General features: G+C 42.0%; 1 protein-coding gene across 1 annotated transcript in view; it reads left to right on the top strand.

Annotated features, from left to right (window-relative positions):
- Positions 1-211: 211 nt before the first annotated feature.
- Positions 212-26,825, top strand: part of mgat4c (mgat4 family member C) — a 169,549-nt gene continuing 142,935 nt past the window's right edge. The window contains exon 1 of the mRNA XM_080476056.1: positions 212-660. The gene's annotated coding sequence lies outside the window, so the exon portion shown is untranslated. The remainder of the gene's footprint in view (positions 661-26,825) is intronic.

Genomic DNA, 26,825 nt, shown 5'->3' with positions numbered 1-26,825 from the left:
AAACAATGCGCACTCATTTTGGCGCAGCACCTGTCGACTGTTGAGAGTGTTTCAGGGTGTCGGCTCGAGGTTCCGGTTGTCCACAGTGCGCCCTGAGGTGACAGGTGACTCCAGCATCCAACCGAGCCACGCATGCACCGCCGGAGAAAAGGCAGCGCGGACGCGCCGCCCTCCTCTCCTCTGCCCGCCTGCGCGCCGGGAGGAGCGGAGCGAGGAGGAGAGAGAGCGCGAGAAGGAGTGAGAGGAGCAGATCGCAGCGGCATCAGGAGTCAATGTACCTGAGGGATGTGACCAGCATTGTGGGCATTGAGAGATGCTGAAAGTTTGTGTCCGGCTAGGCTGGGGAGCCTAGAGAGAGAAAGAGAGAGGGAGGGAGGGGCAGAGAGAGAGAGCGAGAGAGAGAGCGAGAGAGAGACAGAGCGGTAACGTTAGACGGGAGGGAGGAACCAGAACCCCCAGCGGAGGCGCATCGCCGCGCTGCTGCCTCCTCCTTCATCTGGACTCCGATCACCGCGGAGTTCATCACAGCCGGTGTCTGCTCCGGTCCAGGACACCCGCACGACCAGGAGGTGGTATTTAACTCCCCCAACCCCCCTTCTACCTCCTCCACCACCACCGACCGCCTCACACCTCACCATCGGCAGCCAGACAGACATGGAGGTGAGTGCGGACGATGCGTCGTGGGGGATGTAGTGGTTTTGGTGGGAGATGATGGGTTTGGAGACGCTGGTGCCACGTGGTTTAAAGACACCCGTGCCAGATCGGCACGCCTCGGCTGGCACGACGCGAGCTATGCGCGGCGTCACGGACAAGTCCGAACTTCTGCGCGCACCTCGCTGCCGGCGGCGCGGCATGAGGAGCAAGCGTGTCCGATAACGTCCCCCCCAAAAAAATTTAATAAAAAAAATGCAGTAAGTCACATTCCGAGGGCACGCACACGATTTCTGTCCGACCAGGCAGCGTTCGGGATGGAGCGCGAGTGTCTTTTAAGCACGTTGCAGGAGGGATTGTCTGTCTCCAGGAAAGCTTTGCACGCCACATAAATATGTTAGGTGTGACAGATGAGGTCACAGCACCAAATAATTAAAAACTGGAGGGCTAAGCCTTGGTTCAACATCCAAAAGAACTTTACATTTGGTGAGAGGAGGAGTGACTGCAGGAAGTCCTTCACGGAAATCTTTAAAAACACTGTAAGTGAAAGGATTTGTCTAGTTTGTTTTTTTTTTAGGATAAAAAACCCAAATGCCTTCTATTTGTAGATTGTTATTTACTACATGCAGTTTAGAAAGTCAATCTATTCAAATTGTATGTGTTTTTTTTGTCTTGTGACTTTTCATTGAAATACTGAAGAGAATTGTTCCAGCTTTGTTTTCGTTTTAGGTCGTCTTCTCTTTTGAGACTTAAAGGAACATCTTTTTAATTTCCTCGGAGTAAAACAGACCGATATTGCTCACATTTCACTAGTTCTGGCTAAAAATACAATACAATGGATTCCTCCCTAGATTTTAGCAAAGATATCAAGACTAGGCGGGGTGTAGACAATTTGCCGTTTTACCTAAATCTGATTTTTCTATCTATTTTACATCTGAGTGGACGATAACAAACTGCCTTATAGAAACTAAAAGGAAAATGTAGAAGTTACCAAATCTGATCACTTTCCGTGTAAAGGGTTATTAAATAAGGATTTTCTCATGCAAAGTCCAAACTGTAATTATTCCTATTAGCCCTCAGCAAACTGAATTATTGCTGGAAAAACTAAGATGACCAGGGTCAATATTATCAGTTCTCATAAAAAGTGACCTTGATAATGAGCAATAGCTCAAATCAATGCCGTTTAATGAAGCACTTCACATTACGCGATGTTTAAAAAAACAAGGTTAAAACTGAAGATATACACACGGTATGAATATTTGCTGGGGCTTGAACTGTCGCATAAGAAAGCTTCAAGACGGAAACAAAAAGAAATCTGCTCAGACGTCACAGAGCAAATCAATACATAGCAGGGGAAGGATATACAAAGTTATTCCGACTTTTCCGAGTATCAATAACTGGAGCGAGGAGTATCATGAAGGAGTTCAAAGAAAGCCACACAGTACAGAAGAAGCCCGGCAGAGGTAGGGAGCCACACACTTCAAAGTCCCTGGAAAAAAGAACGAGAGAGAGAGAGAGAGAGAGAGAGAGAGAGAGAGAGAGAGAGAGAGAGAGAGAGAGAGAAAGAGAGAAAGAGAGAGAGAGATGTCTGAAGACCCCAGAACAACTGCCAAGGCACCAGTGAATGACTCAGCCGAGTTGGGAATTGAAATCTCAAAGTAGACCATCACTGAAGCCCTGCTCAGAAACCAACCCAGGGGTTGCAGACCAAGAAAAACTCCACTTCAGACGAGGCACCGGACTGAATGAAAGCTCGGGATAACCCGGAGAAAGACTCTGTTTACTGGAGCAGTGAACTTTGTCAGATGAGACAGAATGAAAAGTCGTCAGCCCTGGAAACCTTGCTTGTATCTGGAGGAGGAGGATGTATAACTCAAAGTCCAACTTCCTTTTAGTCAAAACACAGGAAACGTATTATGTTCTGACTCAGTACCAATATTGGTATCAGTATCGGACCTGATACTGGTATTGCTATGTATTACTGTATATTGCCCCACGTTTACTGTAGGCTGTAAGGCTGTGTGTTCTAAGTACATAAGACATTTTTTAAGTACTCGTATCGTTATCCAGTATCGGCAAGTAGCTTAAAGTTTGTACTTTTTACCTCCTTATAAAAGTGGTTTCTGCACAACCCTCCATGTCCCAGTGTATCTGGCATTGGCAACCTCGTTGAGTTAAAAAGAGACATTTGAAGATTTGGAAATAATCCATTTGTCTTTCCACCTTCACAAGACCGTTGAGAATCTGATCAAATGGCCTGAACAAAGCCCCCGACTTCAATATTTTTAGTAAATATGTGGGTCGAACCGAAGACCAAGGCACACGCCAAACATCCATCAAATCTGGAAGGGCTGGAGAGATTAGCCGAAGAATAACACGTTAGTGTCTGACAGGAGACAAATTGAAAAGTACAGCGAATGCCTGCGGGCTGTTATCCAGCAAAAAGGATGCACAATTGACTAATAGCATCTGGGGGCTAATGTTGTTCACCCTGCTAGTTTTTGGTGTTTTAATATTTCAAATCTCTCTTTTCATAGTAAAAACAAATATGAGTATGTTTGAATGGATTGTATTAAGTTATTTCTACCGTTCTGGAAACGCCTCAAAAATATAGATTGAATTATATATATATAGATATGTTGAGAGGGAGATGATAAAAGACTTATTACCTGCTGTTGTCGTTGTATTGCCAGAACTCGACTTGAGTTACTACTGAATAGATAAAACGTTCCAACTTTCTGTAGCCACATGTAAACCAACGCAGCATCCCTTTGAGCTCCTCTGTTATTCACCCGGTAACGCGAGCTGTCTTGAGACCGAGAGAAAAACTGATGAGCAGCAGCCAGACCAAACAGAGGCACTCTGCAGTGTTTTACATCAAGCCCTTTCTCCACAAAAACCCCAGAATGGGACCAACACGGGAGAATATCCGCCCACGACGCCGCAGTCTGACCGTGGCAACCACCGAAGGCGGGCATTGTCCTTAAAGTCGTGAAAGACTTGCATCATCTGTGGGAGCCGGCTCGTGTCCTGAGGTGCGACTGACAGTTCCATGGCTCATCTGAAGGGCCCGCAGCAAAACAGCAGCTCATTACAAAGTGCAGCAGCCCGGGCTTCCTCTGGCGGGAGGCTGCCGGCTCATTAGGGGTCACCGAGGGGCGGGCCTCCCACCACGAGGCTCAGCTTGTTACCGGAGAGCTCGGCGGAGCCGCTGCTCTTTGGAATGAATTCATTCGCGCTGACGAATTGAGAAGACGTTGGCGAGTCAGTGTGAAACTGTAAAACTCAACTGGCTGCTGAGAAAATGATAGTTTTTAGTCTAACAAGGTATTTTGTATCGCAATCGGCTGACTGAACCGTGAGGAAGTGTGTTTGATGGGCCGGACGGAAAATAGTTTGGACACATCATCGGGAGCACAAAAAACCCCCCAAAAAACAGAAATGAATCGCTGACCTCCCCCAGAACACTGACTGCTTCTTTACCCCTCACTGTTTGCCCTAACAGTGATTTGTGAAGTCAAACATTACTGATTATGCAGTGCGGCGCACTGTCACCTGCTGGCTCTGGAAAGAAAAGGGGTAAAAAAAAAAAAACTAAACAGCGCCAGAGGAGAGCAGGGAGGATGGGGCCAAGCCCATGCTATCCATCACTTGACGGGCACGGGCGTGCTGTTGTTCCGTGGTTCGGTATCCATTCGTCAATTAAACACAGCAAACGCTTTGTCAGGTTCATCACACACTGCTTTCTCTGGGACTTCATTTTTTATGCGCGCTCGTCTTTTGTGAGGAAGATTAGCTGGCACTGTTTGAGTTCGTTGTTGTCTTGATGTTCCTGTCGCGTTTTCTGAAGAAAATAAATCGTATGATTGGTATTCACTGAGAATAACCGCTGGACGCCAAATCACAGGAACGGTCAGGTAAACTATGTGGCCGTTGAGCATGGGCAAAGAACGATTTAGCTTTTTTTTTTTTTTTTTTTTTTTTTTCAAGGGCAAATGCTTGAGTGGTTGTCTTTCAATCAGGAGGTTGCAGGTTCAATTTCCCCCTGACATGTTGAAGTCTTTGAGCAACACAGGACCCAAACTGCTCCCAATGTATTGATTGAGCGCCTTGCATGGTAGCTGCCTCTGGTGTGTGTGTGTGTGTGTGTGTGTGTGTGTGTGTGTGTGTGTGTGTGTGTGTGTGTGTGTGTGTGTGTGTGTGTGTGTGTGTGTGTGTGTGTGTGTGTGTGTGTGTGTGTGTGTGTGTGAGAGAGAGAGAGAGAGAGAGAATGTGACCAACAGTGTGAGGTACTCTCGGGGCTGCTCAAGCAGTGGAATATAAAAAATATCTGAAAATAGATTTTGTTTTTAATGGCCTGGAGGGATTATTTTTTTCCAAATGGGATCAATAAGGTTTCACTTAATGCAAATAATCAATCTTCTTAAAGAGTCATTGCCAAGTATTATTATTTTCTCTGCAAAACCCCCCTCACCTTCTACAAATGTCCTCTTTCATGTTTTTTTTTTTTTAATATAAATTTAGATGGAAATCTTCCCTAATTCCTATTTGTTCAGATCAGTCATGCAATGACTTATTAGAATGATGTGATTCAGGGAGGTGCCGAGATCACTTTTGTAAAGGATGAGTACTAACCTTTAGCTACTTGCTGATAACGAGTACTGATATGAGTACTTATTAAATACCAGTAAGCCTAATTCATACTCCATACACAGGCGGTAAGCGGAGGCCATGCCTTGCTGTGAACCACCTCCGCACAGCCTCTGTGTCGACACTATGCGCATTTCGAACCGCCGTTGCTTCAGAATACTACTGCAGTAGAGTCTATCCATGCACTACCCTATGTGTACTGTAGACTGTAGCCCAAGGGACCGACCAACTTGCTGTTTAAGAACAAATCAGTCCCGCTTTAATCATGTTTAGCTTGTAGCATCGCAGGTTTGTGAGCCCTGAAACTCTTTAGCTTGTAGCGAGTAGTTTAGTATTCAACAAGTTATCATTGATTAAAGTCGCTGACACGTCATCGCTCCTGTCAAACAGATTAGACTGAGCGGAGCGGGCAACCGGACCAAGATGGCGGCGCTCGTCGATGCAGCATCTATTCCATAGACATTATAAAAGATATACACATATATGTTTATGGTCTATGCATGTAAGTAGTTCGTGTTTTAATATTATCATGACGCACTTCCGGGATCCGAAGAGATCGAGAGAGCGAGCGAGAAACGGGTTGAGCTGCTGTCTGCCTGCCTCAGAATTTTGGCACAAATATAACCCCATACGCGGGCGTAATCCATTTATATTTCATAGATTTCCTCACGCTGTCGCCTAAATATTTACCTGTTGGTCTGTTTTACCAGCAGAAACTATGTTCAGTGGTGTGATAAATGGATCAAAACAAAAGTGCTCCATGAGTTTCTATGAATGAAGAACCTCCAGAATAGTTGTTTTCGCTGCTTCCTCATGCTGAAATCCAAATCTGATTTCTCTCCTTCTTCTAAGTGCGTAACCACCTTCAGCGTGCACTGAGCTCCGAGCTCTTCTGAAACTCCAGTTTGTTTGATTAAATTTCATGAAACACTGCTGAACAGATTAATGACTCGACTCTATAGACAATCAATCGTGTTTTAAATTCATTTCAGGAATCACACAGTCACCGTACAAGTGCACGAGTTTGCCTATCTCATCAGAACGATTCAATATGATGAAAACCATTTGGATCATTAGGATTTATTGGTTGCGTTTCTCCAAAGTGACAATCACCTGAGAATTCATACAACATACCATCATTTCGCATTCGATGTGAACCCGTGTCTCTCTTTTTTTTTTGAATGCCCAACAATCGGTCACCTAAAGCAAACAATCGGGAAAACCGATCTTTTGTGTTGATGTTGTTGCTTATTAAATTACACCTAATTGTTGTGTTCTGTTATGCCAAATGGTGTCAGGAAGAATCATAAAAGGGAAGAAAATCCTGACTTTTCTAACTGTTTTGGCAAATCTGACAAACGCTTTGCACATTTTCTGATGCAAAATCCAAATCGAGATCAGAGGTCTTTGCGTGTACAACGATGAATAACCTTCATTTTTAATACATGAAACTTTGGATTAAATGTTATTCCACGGCAGCTGTGCACGAATAAGTGAGGAAACAGGAGAGAAGCCGCCAGGTCTACATTAGGCACAATAAGAACCTCTGAGTGCACTAATTTGCACTCTTCTGAGACATAAAGGTTACACTGCAGCGCTGTGTGTCTGTGATAACACCCAGCCGATCCCGGCTTAGACTAAGAGAATGAAAGCAGGAGCCTGCCTGACTAAAATACCAAAAAAAAAATGACTGGACCCTTATACAATATGAGTCACACGCTTCCATTCGTTTGTACTGTACAAGTAATTTAAATAAAGTCATTTCTCTTACGAGGATGGAGAGACTGTGTGTGCTCAGGCAGAACGTAAACCTGCAAAAGCTCTAATCCTTCATACTTTTCTGAATGGAATTACATGCTGGCTTATTTCTGGTGCCTCGCCGCAGTTATTAGAGATGTTTTATGTGGTAAAGATGAAAATGTCCATCCATGGACATTTACTCTGGTAATTCACTGAAAAATATGACTCATAACTCTTGCTGGCGGAAATGAGGTCCGGTCCTGACAACACTAACGTGAGCAGAGCAAGATGGATGGATGGATTTGATGGCGGAGCTTCATAATCTCACTCTTATGGCCTCGTTTGCACGGCAACGATTTCAAGAGAAAACGCAAAGATTTAATTGCGATTTTCCGTTGACACCACAACGGTGCTCGGAAACCACTGAAAACACAACATTGTGGAATTGGCTCCAGAGGTGGAACTTTTCGAAAACTGACACGTTCTGAAATGCCCGGGGTCCGTCTCCTTGTCGACGGCGGAAATGCTGCTACTACGCATGTGCATCATGGCCGTAGTATATAGCTATAGTAGATGGTCGTAAGTCTTTACAGGTGTCTGTGGACTCGCCACTGTTAAAGGAGTCTTTATATAAAATCCTACAAATTATGAGAAAAAAACAAACATAGAGCTCATTCTGACCCTTTTTCATACCGCAACTTTCTCTCTCAAGATTTGGAATGGGATCGATGTTGATTGGCCGCAGGAACTGTCAACCATGGATGGCATAGCATAGCAGTGCTTTGCTATGAAAAAAGAAATGATTGTGGAGGTCTACAAACACCCATGCCACAGCGCAATGCAACCCAGAGCTTTAAAATAAAATACGGAAGTCATTTGTAAATTACATGAGGTTTGAAATTTATACTAGTCCCGTTAGCGGCTAATGTGCTAGCGGAGAAGCAACTTTAGACTGGGGTGCAACACTAATATACATGTTTTATCAAGGCAAAATGTGATTTCCCGATGATGACTTCTTTAAGGAGTAGAGTCTGTTCTCCGCACCCGCTAGTGTCCCATCTGGAAAACGACACTGTTAGTGTCAGTGTTTCTGCCGTTGCCGTGTAAACAAACATCGTTTTCAGAACATTGCCATGTAAATGTGAAACTTTCCTAAAACAAAATTGTAAAATCAATGAAATTTTCACTTGAACGTTGAAGGAACCTCATAACACACCGTCACACTATATGTGAAATACATTTTCTTTGTTGCACTCTGAGGATAAACTCTTTTCAATAGTAATTTGAATTTTTACATGGCAACAGGTTCAAGTGAAAACGTAAAACTTTTGTCTGTTTACACGACAATGGTGACTGGAACCATGGAAAATGTACATTTTTGAAAACGGCTCCCGACGTGGAACTTTATGAAAACGCCTGGGCTCCGTCGCCGTATTAATGGGCAAAAATGACACTTTCTGTAAAAGCTTGGACTCCATACTTGTACAATGCATCCCTCTTTTATTCTCTCCATGTCTTTGATGGTCGTTGAGGAATTTCTGTTTTCGGCTCGTGAGCAGCTTCACTTCTCAGAGTTAACGTTGAACGACAACACTGTCGAAATGTAAGATGCAAACAATCCTTCCTGAAGACTTGGCGGGTTTTTCTCCTGCAAGACGTGGGGAACGTTTACCCTTCAGGAGACACTGATGATTGCCACTCAGGCAGTCCTGGTAGCCACTCGCTGGATTTGTCCGTGAAAGGTTAGACAAATGCCATAAATAATTGTTGGTCCCCCCCCTCCCCATGTCTTACCATGTTGATTTTCTGAGGTGATGCGGGTCATGAATGTCTGAATCTATCAGGAAACCGCTGGGGTTTCGTTTTTTTTTTCAAATTTTTTTTTCTGCTGTGACACGAAGGATTTGGAGTCGCTTCATAGACTGAAGGCTGATTCAGTGATATCGGGTTGTGTTCTATGTTCAAGAGCACGTGAAGAGAAATCCAAATGTCGAGTTATTGACTGACTTCCTGTCTGGCTGAATGAGGCAGAGAATGGACCGTACTTAGTGTGTGCATAGCATCGATGCCAAGATGAGCACAGGAAGGAGATGAAATACTCCAGGCATGAATCCAGACTGTATATTCATAAACTCTGAGATGCATCGGTGTTGCTGTCAAGCGCTTAGCTGCTTCGCCGAGCATTGAGATTGAATATAATGTTTATTAAGAGGAGGGGGGAAAAAAAAAAAAAAGGAGGAGTCTGAGGCTGTGAGTATATTATTCAGGCCCATATGCTAAACAGAAGGTTTTCTTCTTGTAGTCGAGAATCCAGGGTGTTTTAATGGAGTTCCCCTTGAATGCCAGCAGCTGCTGGTAAACTGTTGTTGGAGTTACTTGAACTTTTTCTAAACTTTGTAGATCCTGAAAATCTCACTGGATTGAATATGATTCTTGAAACCTTGTTTGTTTTTTGAACCCTGCAAGAGTATCTTTGATTGATGACTCACACACAATGTATTTCTCAACTCTGCCTCCTGGTTTGTCCTTCATTCAGGAAAAAAGATTTATTTGCCTCGGTCTGGTTTAGGACCCGCCTTTCTAAGGTCGACCTAATTACTCCATTTCATGGAGGCTTCTGTCGAAACAATGCTGAGCATATGCTAGCATAAAATGATTGTAATTTGTACTTTCTGTTGCGCATCAAAAAATACAGCCAAGTAAAGAGATTTGTGACAAGATGATTTCAAAGCAGTGTCCACAAAGGAGCTGCAAAGAAGAGCATTTAACCAAATTTGTAAATAATCTGAACACATTTAGGCCCGTTTACACAACAACATTTTAAAGTGAAAACGGAAAAATTCCGTTGCGTTTTGGGTGTCCATTTACATGAGAATGATGCCTAGAGCCACTGACAACGCAATTATTATTATTATTATTGTCATTGCAATTAATAATATTAACAATAATAATAATAATAATAATAATAATTCAAGCTGAACGCTAATGATGTCCCTCACAGTGCATCGTAAGAATGTCCTGGTTTGAGTCTGGGTTGGGACTCTGTCTGTGTGTTTGTAGGTTTTCTTGGGTTTTTAACCCCCCCACCCACCCACCCTCACACACAGTCTACAAACATGCATTTCTGGTGAACTGATGACTTTAAACGGCCCATTGTTGTAAATGTGACTGTGTCGTTCAGTGTATAATTTGCCTTCGCTCAGTTTGATAAAGTTGTGAAGAAAATAGACGGATGCTGATGATCTCACTGTGTTCGCCTCTAATTAGTGTTAGCTTAGCCTGACTTTTATAGACTTATATTGCTTTTTGCATTTGTTCCTGTTAAAATGAAAACAGTATACAGTAATTGCTCGAAAGGTCTGAGTCCTTTTTTTTTTTCAGCAATGCTTTCATTAATTTTAATTATAAATATATCAGTGTGGCTTTGCAGTTGCAGTCTTTCCTTAAATGTGTGAATCCAAGCTGAGTTTTGATGCTTTTCCTATCAAGAAAATAATAAAAGTAAGTTGATGATGGATAGATAGAGAATGTAATTAGCCTTTTGGTGGCAAAACATACAAAACAGTAGAATATATTCCAGAGACCGCGAGCACGGTTTGATTCATTTTGCTGATCAGAGCTCAGTTTGTGAAGGCATTTTGCTCTACACATGGAAAAAAAATAGATTTATCTTTTAAAATGCAAGATTTAATTGCTTAGATAAGAGCAGATTGTTTTGGAAGCAACCAGCAGGTCTTAATAAAAACGTTCTGTTGAGATAAATAGGGGCTTGGACACTGATAAAAAAGCCAAGGGAGAACGTGAAACCCTGAGAACCCTGAACATCGTCACTGAATGAGTTTGTGCTGTTTTGCATTTGACAAAGCCCAATATGACATTTATTTAATTAAATTTAGCCGTTTTACAAATTTGAAGCCAATTCCATCTCCGGTAGAGGAGCTGGAACTCTTTGGTGGAATTCCACATATGTGCAGTGAATCAGGGACGCACAGAAACTGATACCAGTATTGGGTATCTGGCTCGACATTGAGCATTGTGAAAGATTCCAGATACAACCGGGCAAGTATTGCGCTATTAAGTGACGTCATGCGTCAACAACATGGCCCTCAGGTACACAAGAGAATGACAAAAGTAAGATGCACCGTAAACAATGTTCTGCTAAAATATCAATTATTGGAGCAGCAGATTTTAGCCTGATGATGCTCATTAGTTGAACTGCTCCAGGAGAACTTTGAGCTGTGCTACATGCTACATGCTACACCTGTTAAAAGCATGACTGATACACCCCTGTCTACTGCGCTATGCGTACTGTAGACCAACAGACAGGGGTGTATCAGTCATGCTTTTATGCGCTATGCATACCGTAGACTGTAGGGCTGTTGGAGGCACGTCGCGTCGATGTGGAGGCTGTGCGGAGGTACTTCACAGCAACGCATACCCTTTGCACGCCGTTTGCATATGGAGTATCGATTGGGCTCTTTAGCATTAATAGCAAGTACTCGTAGCTGTACTCGGTATCGGCACATAGCTCAAGGTTAGTGCTCGTACTTGTTCTCACCCTTTAAAAAGTGGTGTTGGTGCATCTCTAGTTGTGAAGATTTGGTTTCAGACCGTCAGTGGTCAGACTGTGCTCTGTTCCAAACATGATTCACTCAAGAGTCATCACTTCTTTCACACTGAGGCTGGATAGTTGCCAAATACCAGCGCTCAACATGCTGCCAGCGAAGTTGAGAAGTTGGTCAGTAGGCTTTCCGCTGATTGTTGAGCCAATTTATTGCTCGGAGTGGTTTTTACCTTGGTTGCCTTTGTCACCTTTATTAAATCCGCTGTCGCTCTGTCACGCTGTGGTATGCTGTGAATCTCTGTGAGGATGAAAGTATTTCTATTTTCTGCAATTTTAAGACCATAAGAACCTCATCCACACAGTTGAATACGTAACACAGGTGCACTGTGATGCTCACAACTGAAGTTGTGTTTTTTTCTGCCATCGAGAGTGAAATTTTGTAATGTGCTTGAAAGAAGACGGAACCTCTCATAACACAAACTCGCAGAAAACTATGAATGTTGTGAAAAGATTAAATTTGTGCGTCGATGTGAAGATGCCAGTTAGAATTCTGTGTTCACTTGAAGCTGGAAACTCACCAGTTCGATGAGCTCAGTTTGACTCGGTGCGTCTTGGAAGAAGTTTTGTTTCTTATCCAAGTAGCTTCATTACTTCATGCTTTTCACAAGACTGAGCTGGCAAGTCTGGTAAAAAGTCCAATGGACCTGATTAAGGTCCTGTTTAGCTATTTTACAGTGAAAAGGGAAAAGTTTTAGAACATGTGCTCAGAGAACTTTTTGAAAACAGCTCCCAAGGTGGAACTTACTGTGTATGTGCACCACAGCTGTAGTAAATACAGTAGTTCTTCTGCACGTGTGTGAGTAGATGGACAAGAACAACAATGGCGGCCAATGGCGCAGTGTCATTAGTCCATATTCTGCTGGGACTTTTAGAGTTGAGAGTCACCGTAATAACAATCCAAGCTGGTCATCTGTCCATACGAATGTCCCGCGTACTCGCCATTGTTAATGTTTATAGCATTTTGTGCTCTGCATTCATGTGTGTGGTTTCATTTTAAAGACAAACAGCACCCACTAGTGGCCTGGCATGCTAACTGGGGCTGGGTTTAAAAAAAGTTTTTTATCGATTTGAATTGATTTTCCCTTGAATGGCCCGATATCGATTTATGATGGTGAGTGCCGACCGGTGGTGGGGGAGGATGGTTGGCAGGCACTGCGAGCCCACAGCTTTCGTCTGGCTCGCGCGGGCCGGCGGTCCATGACCAGGGCCGCCTCGGTGCTCGGGTGGGGAGGGCCCCGCTGCCCCAGGCGGCAAGGGAGGGCCCGTCCAACCGTTCATGATCCTTCTGCAGTTTCATCTACGGAAACCATCCAATCGGTAGTAGCAACGGGCGGTGTGTACAAATTCATATTAATTTATTTATGTGGTAGTTTGTCTCTTTCACTGGTTTCCATTCTGAAAGAGTTCTTAGGTTTGTTTTGTAACCATGTACAAAGCAGCACAGTGAATGTCCTCAGTTCACAATGTGTTTGAAGCCACCTTATTTACACTGCCCGCCATTTGATTTGATTTGATTTAAATTATGATAAGTTTATGATAGGTGTGTTTTAAAAGGTACATCATTAATGTAACCGCTTTGGTCTCAATTCTTATTGTAAATTAATATTTTTACCAACGCACCAAATTATAGTTGTATTAACAGCTTTAGCTCAATAAACATGTCTTTCATATTCAAGTATATTTGGTACTGTGACCGAAATATCCTTAACAGAATCTAATGGAATTAAATCGAACCGAGCTCTTGTGAATCGAATCGAATTGATTTGGGAAATGTCAGTCGAAACCCAGCTCTAAAGCTAATTACATTGTTTTCAGCATTTCTGCTGATTCTGTGGAAAACGGACATCATATTCAAAATGTTGCCGTGCTACGAAAACGTTTCTGAAACCAGGTTTTCCCTTGAAATGTCATGATGCATTGAGAGGTTTCCTTCTTGGATTACAGAAAATTACCTGTTGGGACATTCCCACTTGTAACAACATGACAACATAGTAATTTACATGACATGACAAACCCCCCCCCCATCATCAACATTTGTCTTTTCTACACAGCTACAGTCTGTATGCTCGGCTAATGAAATCCATCTATTTTCACCGGGAATGTGATATAAATGTGTTTTTATAAAGATCATTAATAAAAGGAATCTGACTTCTGGCGTCGATGGACAAATGCTGTTGGGTTGAGAAACTTCCGGGGCCTTGGTGGCCTGGAAGCGAGGGAAGTGGTATTGGAAGTTTACAGGTTCGAATCCCACAGCAAACCTGAGTTCCCAGAGCCCCTTCGTGAGGCTGCTCATTGCATTATGGAATTTCCACAAGGGGCTTAATAAGGTTTTTGTAGTTGCATGTTTGGCAACGTTCAAATGTTTTAGTTTCCACTTAACAATTACCCATAAAAAAGCCACCAAGCTTTTTTAAGTGACATAAAAAAAACAACCCCCCCCCCACAAATTTCATTTTTTTATAAAAACTAGGGTTGCCTGTATTTGCAGCTTCTGGCAGGTCTCTTCTCTTCTACCTGAACAATCAACGTATTCTCTCCTGTTGCAGTGTTTTCTCACTACCTCAATGCAAATACATGCTAATTGAAATTCTACAGCTGAATTTGTGCTCTGGGTCGTTTATCTAGTGGTCGATTGCATTGCACCGTTTTCTCTTTAGGCAGACGAATATATTTAAAAGAAGAGAAACCGAAAGGAACTGATACAGAAAAACAAGCAGGATCATGACGGATCTCACTTTGCCCTTGGTCGAGCGACTCCCCAGTCATGACTGCCTCTACTCCTTTAAACTATCAACTATGTGTGTAGCAGTTGGAGCACACATAATCTGACGGTCAAACATGCATGAGTCATGCAACAAAGTACATCAAAAGAAAAAACAATGCTTGACCCTTATAAAACAAAACAAATCATAGCTTTTAGCGTTTTCAATACCAAGGATTATTCTTATTTTTTAAAACTACAAAACATCAAATTGTCGAATTGAAAGCACAAGTTGTAATTACACCATGGCAGAGAACAGAATATAAAAAAGACAAGTAGTTGCAAAGTTTCCAACAATTTTAAGATAATTTGTAAAATGGAAACGAGAACAGAAAGCAGCGATTTCACTGATGCACCATTTCTGCACAAACAAGTTCCACCTTAAAGAATTTCTGCTGTTTTAACTAAACTGTACGTCACAATAAATATATACATTTTATACATGTTTTAATTAATTTATCCACGTGCGGCTATTTAGCTGTTGAAACTGTTTTAGCCACTTTTAGCAACTTAAAACATCTTAGTTGTTTAAAGGAGACATATCATGCTTTTAAATCCTTCCTTTTTACATATAAATCATACAGTTGTGGTCTATACAACGCGAAACTGCAATGCTTGGGTCTGAATTCCTCATTATTAGAGCTCCACAGGCCCCTTTTCAACCCCTTTTCTGATGCGCTTCTGAGAGCAACTCGTTTTGGGGCGGTCTCTTCAAATGCAAATGAGACACTTCATACCCCTCCTCCTCTCCAGGTTGCAGAGGTGACACTCGGTTCAACGTCACCCTGTTCGGCCATCTTTGTAGTTTGATAGAACAGATACAATTATCTAGCGGCGCAGAAACTTTATATTCACACATTATTTACAAAATGTCAACAACGGAAGATTTGTCCATCCAGCCATACATGTTGGAGCCAGAGTCGGACCCGGCGGAGCGAGATGAAAATGACGATGATGCACCTGAAGAACAACGTCTTCATATGGATGTAACGCAATGGTGTGTTACTATATTTACACTAACTTCTCCATCCATGCCCACTACTACAATACTGCCTGTATTACAACGACTATTTAACACAGAAGTTACATTATAATCTAAAACGAGCACACAGCGCTAACATATGAAGACGGTGCAACTGCTAATGCTAACAAAACAATGACAGGGACGTCTTATCATCACACTTTTTAGCGTTATATACAGCTTACCGAAGTGCTCTGTTCGTCGTCTCCATAGATAGAAGGAACTGACCGCTCAATCAGACCAAGTCTTTCGGCAAATCCTTCTTTATACTGGCGGAGGTTGCTGAAGCAGTCGTCCTTAAAGTGATTCGCGCACACAAAAATGACCTTACCCACAGATGTGGGTACATTTCTGTGAAAAATAAAACTCAACCAGGCACTTCGAAAAGGTTCTGATGCTGGGAGACGGTGTAACGAAACTTGTGGGTGACTACATCCAACAACCGAACATTTCGACTTATCCTCTCGTAACTTCGGTTGGACTACAAAATCGCAGCGAGAAACAAAAATGGCGGATTGCTCGAAATGTCGATGTCCTAATTTGGCAGTTCCGCTGAGAATACTGTGACGTCATTGTTCAAAAAACGTAATAGAGAATAGAAAAATCGAAACCGATCGCAAAATATGACCAAAACAGAATATAAAGATATCAACGGAGCACCTGAAGAGACTACTTTGAACTTTTCTGTACTTCTAAACACTCTAAATATACAACAAAATGCATTTAAGGGCTAAAAAAGTGGATTTAGCATGATATGTCCCCTTTAAGTTTTATGTTTGTTTTTTTTGTTTTTTTTTAGCCTTTTTAACAATTTTAGCTGATTAGCATCTCCATTATAGCTTTTTTAGTTTAGAATTTCTCTTTATCTATCCAAACAGGCCAACCTGCATTGTCATCTTTCCCTATTGACTGAAACTCAGTATATCTCGACCAAAGTTTTTCTTCTTTGTGTATTTATTCAGAGTTAGCTTACCGACAGGGGTGGTTAGAAATTCATTCATCAGCTGCGGGGAAGGAAGGCGACGGGCGCTTCAGGTAACAGACTATTGAATTATCTCACTTAAGTGTCACATTTGTCATCTTGCCCTGTTTTTTTCCCAAAGACTGTTTGCCGTGGAACACAATTAAGATGACATAAAGTTTTTTTTTTTTTTTTTTATTGGTTTGTTTTTTAATCAATGATTTTGTGAAAGCTGCAGAGAGCCACGACATGCGGCTCAAGATCACTGGGTCGCAGACCCCTTGGGTAGGGCAGAGCACCGACGTCGCACTGTTTGATGGCTCCATTTTCTCAACCTAAAAAGCGATGATGTATTTCGACAAGACGGAGCGATATCTCACCAACATGGGGAGTTTTGATTTTTATGTGCTCCAGTTCCAAGATAGCCATCTGTGAGTGTTCTGCTTTCACCTCAGTACAATGGAGGCGACAGAGACAGCTTTCATTGGAAATACTTTCAAACACAGAAACATTCCCCGTGAAGGCTTGTCAGAGGTGAATTCTTAAAGCGTCATTTCTTTTACAGCTTTCAGGAGCACAAACAAAGTTGTTTTGATCTCTTTTTTATTCTCGGGGACGCCGACGCTCTCTGAGGTGAATCGAATATCAACACCTAAAACTACCTTAGTTTCCACGATCTGTTCCTGGAGCGACTCGCACCTGTTTCTTACCTGATTTTGAGGTTGAGTCTCACCGACTATTTGTGACTGCCTGTGTATGGACACACAGGGTCCGAGAAAAAGGATTGTTTTCATTTCAAAGTCACGTGAAGCATGAAATGTTTGTCAAGAACGATTGAATCTTTTTGTGCAGTTCATACCTGAACTCTCCATGGGAATTGTATATTTTTGGGTATATGAATATGCTTTTATAATCAGAGAAAGATTTGGCCTCAATAATTGGAATGCCATTAGGCAAGGCAAAGCAAGGCAAATTTATTTATGGAGCACCATTCAAACAAAAGGCAATTGACAGTGCTTTACGAAGAAATAAAAAATACATCAAAACTTTACAAAGAAATCAAAGAAATACATTAAAGCAAAGCAATGAACAATCTCATTCTTAATCTTCCGATTTTTAAGTATTTTACTGAGTGTTTCCCACAACCACTGACCATATGGTGCAGTTTGGGACCACATACATCGGGCTCGGCAACCTTCAACACTCAAAGAGCCATTTGGACGCCCGTTTCTCACTGAACAGAACAGGGTAGGAGGCGTACAGCCTCCCCTCCCCTCCAACCCCTACAAACCGTACGTGAGTGTGAGCCGTGTGGCTTCCAATGTCATTCACACACATACAGTACATCCTGGTTATAAGTGAATAATTGCCGCTGTCTGTGGCAGTGAGCATGAAGCATCGTGATTTGTAGTGACAATCGTCACTCTCATCAAGCCCGCAATATTAAACGATCTCATCTGACGTAAACCTTCCGTTGTTCAGATACGCCGCTTTGCACACACTGCTTGTTTTGTTGACTGGGTTTATTGAAATGTGGCGCTCCACAGCACCGCTCCTCTTCATAACAGGAGAGTAGGAGATCCAGCGGGAGATGGACGCTGCTGAACGGAGGCTCACGGCTTCGGGCGGCCGCGGAGCTGCAGCCGCAGCTTCTGCGTTCTCCTCGCCACTGTTGTTGCGTAATGGCGTTAAATGCCCGCGTCGTTCACAACTCCGCCTTCATTTTACCGGATTCTTTGTAGTGGGACCGCGCAACAGAGTTGAGTCTGGGTGCGCTTTGCATTACCGTACCGTCCTGGCCCGCCCCGCTCCGCCCCGCTCCGGGACGTACTGCAGTGGGACTGAGGCGTCAGAAAAGGTCCTTGATGTCCCAAATCAAACGTCCCCTCGTCAGAGGACACCAACAGATGCTGCTTCGGGTACTTTGACAAACAACGGACTCCGTGCATCCAAGATGGAAATAATACAATTCTATATGAGCAGAGGATCTCTGATTGTCTGTCGATCAGTTTCAAGGAGCAATTGACAGCAAATTACACCATTAAGTCACAAATCGTGCATAATTTCTCACGAGTCAGTCAGTAGTTCAGATCAACTTTACTTTGCTGTTTTCCCATGTTGGTATTTGGCATCTGTTCGTCGTCCACGAGGAGCACGAGAGCCCACTGAACATTGAGGCAAAGAATTGGTTGTTTTAAAACAATATTATGTGGACAATCAAATCAAACATCGAATTGTTTGGCCATCATAACAATATGTTTGGTTAATTTTAACGATTCCCCTGTGTTTTTTTTAATCCATAGGATAGCAGTTAAAATCAATATATGCATTGTGTTAGCTTCATTTATATGTCAAAAGGGTTTTGTGACTCCCAGTGTGGTTTTTTTCAGTGGGAAACTGGTCCAAATGGCTCTCTGAGTGTTGAAGGTTGCCGGCCCCTGAACTATAGTTCATAAATATTAACAATGGCGAGTACACGGACATTTGTTTAGAGAGACGACCAAGTTGGATTGTTATTCCGTGTGACTCTCAGCTGGAAAACTACTAAGTCCCAGGAGAATATGGCCTGGGAGTCACGACACTGGTCACTGGTGCCCATGCGAAGTAGCAGCGTTTTAGAAAAGTTCCATCTTGGGAGTCGTTTTCAAAAAAAACTTACATTTTCAGTGACTCTGAGCACCGTTGTCGTGTAAACGAACACTCAAAAATCAAACATCTTCGCAGGGCCTCAGTTGGAACAGTGTAGGGATTTTTGAAAGAATTTCCGGAAGCTACCGAAAGCTGCTTTTGCCTCTTTTTTGATCGGACCCTGTCTCCGGTCAGGAGTTGCTCTTGGGCTTTTCGAGGGTTATTTCAGGCAACCTCCGGCCTATATTTGGAATAGATCTGGTCTAAGAACTGATTCACTCGTTAAAGTTGAATCAGTTATTTTCAGGAAGATGCTCTGTAACAGTCCCGTCAGGTCAGGATCCCCAGGCAGCCAAACAAAGTCACAGCATCATAACCTTTCACCAATTCCAAATGTTTACCCTTTTTTTTTTTGCGTAAAGTAGTAGAACACAAGAAGGATAGCCTGAAATGACTTTTTAAAAGGTCAAATTTGAAATCCTCTCTGCCTCAAAGATTTTTTTTTAGACGTTTGTCACTTCCCATTTGCCGATTTGCAAATAGATCTGATCTGCTCTGCAGCCCATGACAATCATAACAAGCCCATTTAATGTAATTGTAGCTCTATTACTAATGATTTAAAAAGTAATCAGTTGCATTATAATATCCCATGTAAATTTAAAAAAAATTTTTTTTTAAATCCAGAGCATATCCATTCACTAAATGAACGATCCAGATGGCATTTGTTCACTTTATGGAGCACAAAAGATGAAAATAGGTTCCATTAAATCTTTTTGATGACGTTGCACTGGTTTCTTTAATCGCTGCTTCTTCAATTCTTTTTTAAGTCAGTGATCAATCATTTTCTCACTCGATGAACAGATAACGATCCTATAGCACACACATTACAGATGTAAGAGTCTCCTTGTTATCTTCAATAAAGACGGCAGCGATGATAATGGGCGCTAATGGATTGCTCGACAGCAACACCAAAGTGCCACAGAATCAAAGGAAGACAGTGAATTCCCTTATGAAATATGTATCAGTGACAGTGGAACTGAGACTAAAGACAAGCTGTGTTTGTTTGGAAGATAAACTGCTGGTTGGAAATAGGTTGAATAATCTCGCCATATTGCCATCGCTTCTCCAGCTGTTGACGGCGGCGAGAAACAGCTTTGATCAGAAGGAGTAGGTGCGCCGAGGTTGGCGTTACAGCTGTGGCCCCGACGGCGACTCAGGCCGGCTGCTTTGCTTTATTTATTCCTTTGTTTACTGAATGAGAAAAAGTTTGATTTCTTTGACGATCTCTTTGCAAAGTTCAGAAAAGTCACGATGTGACGTAGAAAACAGCTGTTGCTGTCTTGGAATTCAACATTTTAATGATCTGATGGGATCAGTGGGCTCAAACACCAGCAGGTGTTTAAATGCGGCAGAGCGTTGCTCTCACACAGCCATTGAAGTTGTCGCTACTAATTGAACCTTGTAAAATATAAGGGCCAAGGGCCAAAACCCCACCTACCAGAGTACGTTGTGGCCAATTGAATGGCCTTGAAAATGTTAAAAATAGCTCAAAATATCTCCTATTAACCTTCAGCTTTTCAATAAATTCAACTACTGCAGGCACTGCTTCAGTACTTGTCATTAGTCAACCAATCCATCAATCAGCAAAAAGTGCTTGAGGTGTTAGAAAACAGACTGAGGCCCCATTTACACAACATTTTCATATGAAAAGGCAAAACTTTTGGTGCGTCTTGGGTTGTGTTGCTTTTACGAAAACAGTGTTTGGAGAAAACATTTAAAAACGTTACCATGTATATGCGCTACGTTTTGTAAACGAAAACGCAAAAATGATGTGTTTTCACTTGAAATGCCGTATAATCGAGGCCTCAAACCCATTGAAATTATAACCTCTAATTGAAGGGTATCAAATGTAAAGGTCACGGGCAACAATAGGCCCACCAGATTCCATTCTGATCGATGGGAATATCTTGTAAATTAAAGTTAAAGGAGTCATATTCTGCAACTTTTCAACCATTTCAAATTGGTCTTGTTGGTCCAAAAACATTGTATTCAAAGTTTATTGCCCCAAATCCAGCTTTTCCTTGATTTTCCTCCATTTGAATATTGGATCATATGAGCTGCATCCAGAATCTGCTGTGTCTGTGTGAGCTGGACCGGCTCCGCCCACACATGGGATTGGCTAAACCCCCAATGACACTTTATAGGGTTTGATTTCTGATTGGCTCGTTGGAGCAACACACTTTTATAAAAATCTAAACAAGCCAGGGAGAGAGAGGACAGACTTTCTTCACTTCTGGGGCGTCATTACAGGTATGGGGACGATTATTAATGTGGGAAAACCATTAGAGAGTTAACTTAGCATAATATGACCCCTTTAATTGAATCTTTTTGGTAGTTTGTCAATAAATCCAACTGCTGTTGGCACTTTTTCAGTCCTTGTTGTGAGTCTAACAATCAATCAATCAATCATTCAATCAATTTTGGAGCATTTTTTTATATGCTGAAATGCAGCATGAAGTGCCTGATGGATAAAAATCCGATCAGCACTCCAGCTGCAGTGATGCTGCAGTGAACGCTGCCTCGCTTGTCTCTAGTGATGCTGTTCTAAGAGTCTGAATACATGTGAGGTGTAGGCGGCTGCAGAAGTTGTGCTTCCTGAGAAAGAGGAAGACTTAGAACATTTGCCTGTAGAAAAACACCATTGCTGGTAGAAATGCAGATTTTCTGGAAGATTTGGAAAAGTCAAAGTTGCATCCAAAATTTGTTGCAAATCAGGCTGCGAAAATAGGAAGTATGAACCGTCTGGATGTTTCCCTGTATTTTGGTCAAAGAAAGCATCATTAATACTGGAATAATGTTTTTTTGCTTAGTTAAAAAGTTCAACTAGTTGTTCAAAGAATTTGAGACAAATGTAGACTTTATAAAAAAAAAAAATGTAGTTGTGCATTTTTGATCTAAAACAAAAGAAAAAGAAAGTAGTGATTTGCATTTATAGATTATTGTAATGTTGTTTTACCCGTCCGGCCCACTCGGGCTCTGAGGTTAAGTGACTTTGACTTCCCTGCTGTAATTATTCCTGATAAACTCACTATATCTTCTCTCCTCTCTGATCTAACTTTCAATCCCACTTCAGTTTGTCAGTGAGAAATCAAACTCAGCGAAAACTCGGATTGACAAAGGTACTCTACAAAACTACAAAAGTCTGCATTTGTATGAAGCACTTTGGGAAGGAAATTCAAATAGCACAGTTGATGCACCTGCTGTTTTTGTCGCCGCTAATTCATCAGCGGGATTTCAGGCTGCCCAGGTGCTCAGACAGCCGTTACAGGTCACAACATTCCTGCCAGAGACGGAGATTCATTGGATGTTAGAAGCGCAGCCACGGAAAACATCGGAAAAGTGTTTCTAAGAGCTGAAACAAATGAGAACATGAGTCAATTATTAACTACCAGTCCGCAAGGTATGATATGTAATATTTAAGGCCGTGGTTAAGTGTGTGTGCTTTCATTACAAAATACAAATAACAGCACCCACTAGTGGCCCAATATAGTAACTACATCATTTTCAGCATTTTTGCCATTGTGATGTAAGCAGAAATTGTTTACAAAATGTTCCTGTGTTAATGCAAAACCTTTCTATTACAAAACCTAGTGATGCCACGTGTCTGCATTAGGTGGCGATGGAGCATCTGGTCTGTTCTCAGTCTGGCTTTTTGACATTGGGCTGCTTGAGAAGATGCTAAAAGCTCGAACCGAGATAGTACTTCTTGTTTACGCTACACATTTGGAGCCTTGCTCGCTTGAGTAAACACAACACCATCTGGTGGTGTCAACTGGTATTACAAGACATGATGGTCCATAAGTAATTGATTGGCTATCTCAGTGGAAATGTTTTTATTTATTTTTAAACAGCAACTCACCTTTGTGATGAAACTCCTTCATTTAAGTTTGAGCTATGGAATTGTTATTCGTATTAATTTGCTCCAGACACGTCAAAACCTTGGTACGAAACAAAATACTAACTCGTACAAAGAAACCCTTATATGAATTTATACATGGACGCACGCACGTATAGATATATATATATATAACCCCTTGAAATTAATCTAAATAAATACATAGATATTTTATTAATGTACATGTACACAAAATAAATAAACATATCCACAAAATAAATAAATGTATACTTAATGTAAACATGCCAATCAAGACATATAAACTTACTATACATACACATAGAAATACAAATATAACACATATATATGGTTCAACAACTTTGAAAATGAGTTAGGGAGAAGTGTCCAACCTTATCTAATATTAAATTATCAAATTTTCTAATCATCCTACTTCCTGAGTCTTATATAAAATATGTTACATATTTTACCAGTAAAAAGTATACAAGAAATAAGCCTGCTCGACTAATAAATCCAGATCAAATGTTGCGTAAATACCAATTTCCTTAAAGCAACAATTCATAGTGTCAACAAACCTGAGAGAGCATCTTTAAAATGACTATGTTCCTCCAACGGGGCCAGTACTTGATGAATGTGCTTTGTGGTATTTTCATGACAACGACTGACGCCTCTCTGAAGCTTTTAGTCTTTTTTTCTGAGTGAAACATAATGTGTGAAAGTTGAGTGTTCATGGAACCATCGAGGTTTCAAATCATTTTCTGCCACCAGCTGCAACACAGCTGGGGCTAAACCTCCACGGCATTAAAGATTACTGTCACTACTTTGAGGGTTTTAACCCAAAATAGAAAATTTGGTCACCACTTAGCTGGCTCCAAATTGTCACAGATTGAGGACACAAACCCAGATTAACACGCCAGCTGAGGAGATCTTTCGTAATACCAGATGATTCCATGGGAATGTCTGCGGGAAGTAACTGCGGAGAGAAACGCCAGCGAATCCCAAAAATCAAGCTCTCAGTCCTGCGGTCGTTTTCTGAACAATATGTCGTCTTTAACGACACATCTCGTTCCAGGAAATGTATTGTGTGAAAACAAAATAAAACAACATGCAATGGTTTGCAAACTTTCCATACAACACATCAATGTCAGTATCTGCCATTCTGAAGTATACAGTTCTGAAAACTTCACAGTATCACAGCTGGATAGTTTGTGAAAAAAGGTCCCGATCTTCTCCCTAAAGTCTCTATGTCGTCATTGATCCTCGCTAACATTTGTTCATATAATATTTGGAGCATTGTTATAATCTTTCCTGCAGCTGGTACGGGCCAAACTTTTCTTGGATGTTGTATTTTTGATTCACTGGACATTTCTGTTTGGTCCCCTAGAAAACATATTTATGCTGAATAAGTATGTATATTCAGACTCAGGCCTATTTGTTCCACTGTCTTTTCCCAGATAGTTTTAGCAAGTTTACCTTCTGAATTGCATAAAAATGTTTCTGTTTCAATGTGACACCTATTGTTAGTTATCAAACCCATTCTATGAATTTGGGATGACGAAAATCTATCCTATATATTAAATTTTTTTCTTTTTAAAATTTATTTCAGCTGCCCTTCTGTACCCCTATGCACTTCCCTGCGTATGATAAAATCTTGCGTCTTGGGTGTCTGTTTACACAACAACCGTGTTCAGAGCCACTGAAAATGCGACTTTTTGCAAATGGCTTACCGAGGTGGAACTTTTTGAAAATCCTCCGACTGCGTGGAAACGGGGGAAAACGCAACTTTTTTGAAACGCTGCTACTGAGCATGGACACCGTGGCCATGATAAATCGTTCTTCTGCACATGCTCAGTAGATGGACAATAACAGCAATGTTTCCTCCAGAGTGTCATGACTCCCAGTCCAGAATCTCCTGGGACTTGGAAGTTTTATAATCGAGAGTCACCAGGAATAACAATCCAACTTCCTCGTCTGTCCATTGGAATGTCAAATAATATATTGCAATGATAAAGAGACACTGTCATTCCAGTTCTGAACATTGTTGTTAGGTTACAGTTACTGTTATAATTTGAATACAGTTTCTACATCTTCAGAAGTAGTGGAGTTACTCTACTAGTTACCAACAGTAACTACTTAGAAAAACTGTTAGAATGTGGACCGATGTGTTTCACTTGCTTCCCCTTCCTCTGCGTTTGCTTCTCATTTTGCAGACACTGATTTTGCGTTCGTCAAGATGAGAGAGGCTTTGCTGACGTGTTCAGATCCACAAGGTTCCATCTTTTTCTGTGGGTTGCACAGCACAAAACAAGCCGTCTGGAGGTGCAGTTTTATGTCACATGCCTTTGTCTGAAGGAGCTAGTTACCCTCATTTATTTATAATCCAGATAGTACCAGTGACCTGTTGATGTTGTCACATTACTTGGTTTGCGGGGAGTGCAAAGTCAATGCCAAGTACGACTCGATATTGCGTTGTATCGAACGTCTTTATTCTCTGATACGAGCCCGGCGGAGGGAGGCCGTCTCTTCAACTAAATCTAATTCCACCTGTTCCCTTCAGGAGCACATTTGCCATCACCTTTCTGAAACCCTCAAGATGAGCTCATGAATTATTGAAGCACATCCCGTCTGCTCCACCAAATCCTAAATGTAATTAGTTTTGCCCAACACTTGTCGTCATGATACACTTTGTGAAGAAGAAGGAGATTGTGTGTGTGTGTGTGTGTGTGTGTGGTGTGGTGTGGTGATGGGGGGGGGGGGGGGGGGGGGGGGGGGTCAACAGGGAGGAGATGGCTAGTGCCAAACCAAGTCTGTAAAAAACTGCAAAAGTGGAGCAGGTGGAGAGAATCGATGAGAAACACTCGAGGTTTGCAGGAGATGTGTGTGCCGTCTTTGTAAGGAGAGCTATGCTTTGAGGGGGAAGGCGTGGTGGGACTTCGGGGAATAGGTGAGTCAGGGGGGCTCTTGTGAGAGTTGGTGAACAAACGAGAGTGAAGAGGAGGCAGCAGAGAGAGAGAGAGAGAGAGAGAGAGAGAGAGAGAGAGCGAGAGAAACAACTTCCATGCACAGGAGTGAGAGGAAGGAAAAAAAAAAATCTCATTGGTAATCAGTGCCATTACAATGAGTGTTTACCACACTTTTTCAACAGCCAATTATCTGTTCCCCCATGACTCATGGAGATCATTGGAGATCGTCAGCTTTTTCACGATGCACATATGCTGAGAGCTGAGAATAGAGATGCGTGTTTTAGGCAGGTGAGTGCACTGCTTTTCTCATTTTTTTGGGGGGGGGGGGGGTTGCGGCTTCAGTTCTCTGCATGCACTGCTCCGTATGCGGTTTCTTTCCTTCTTCAGGCTGTTGTCTTAGTAGATGAGGATCTGACTCTTTTCCTCCTTAAAATCCCCCTTTGTGCTCCCCTCGCTCATGTTCTTATTTTTCCTTGTTTTGCCGATGACAGTGAGGAGATGTCATACTGTTCCCCGCAAAATAACTCATTTCTGAACATATGGCGCTTTTCACAATGCAGCGGTTAACCCGCTGAGCCGGGGAGGCGGTGTGCAATGTTTCCCTTGTTTGATGATCCAACGCCTTAGCACTAACACCAGTTGTGCTCTATTCACCACGCTTAATTAATTTGTCTGGTAATCAGCCCACCTATTGTAGCCTTTTGCACGGACATGAAAGGTGCTGCCATTGTGTCGCCTTGAGGTTTTTACTTCAATGCAATGTCCCGTAGAGATAATATTATTACTAAATCTTTCAAGTAATTCATTCATTCCCTCATTGTCTGCATTTCTGGGCTGATGGTCCCGACTGTAGATACAGGCCTCAGTTACGCAACGTTTCAGAAAAGGTTTTCGTTGACAAAGCAACATT

The sequence above is a fragment of the Lipophrys pholis genome, assembly GCF_963383615.2.
Source record: "Lipophrys pholis genome assembly, chromosome: 11".
NCBI classification, from domain to species: domain Eukaryota; kingdom Metazoa; phylum Chordata; class Actinopteri; order Blenniiformes; family Blenniidae; genus Lipophrys; species Lipophrys pholis.
Note: the sequence above shows the minus strand (reverse complement) of the source record. Positions and strands in the feature narration are given on the sequence as shown.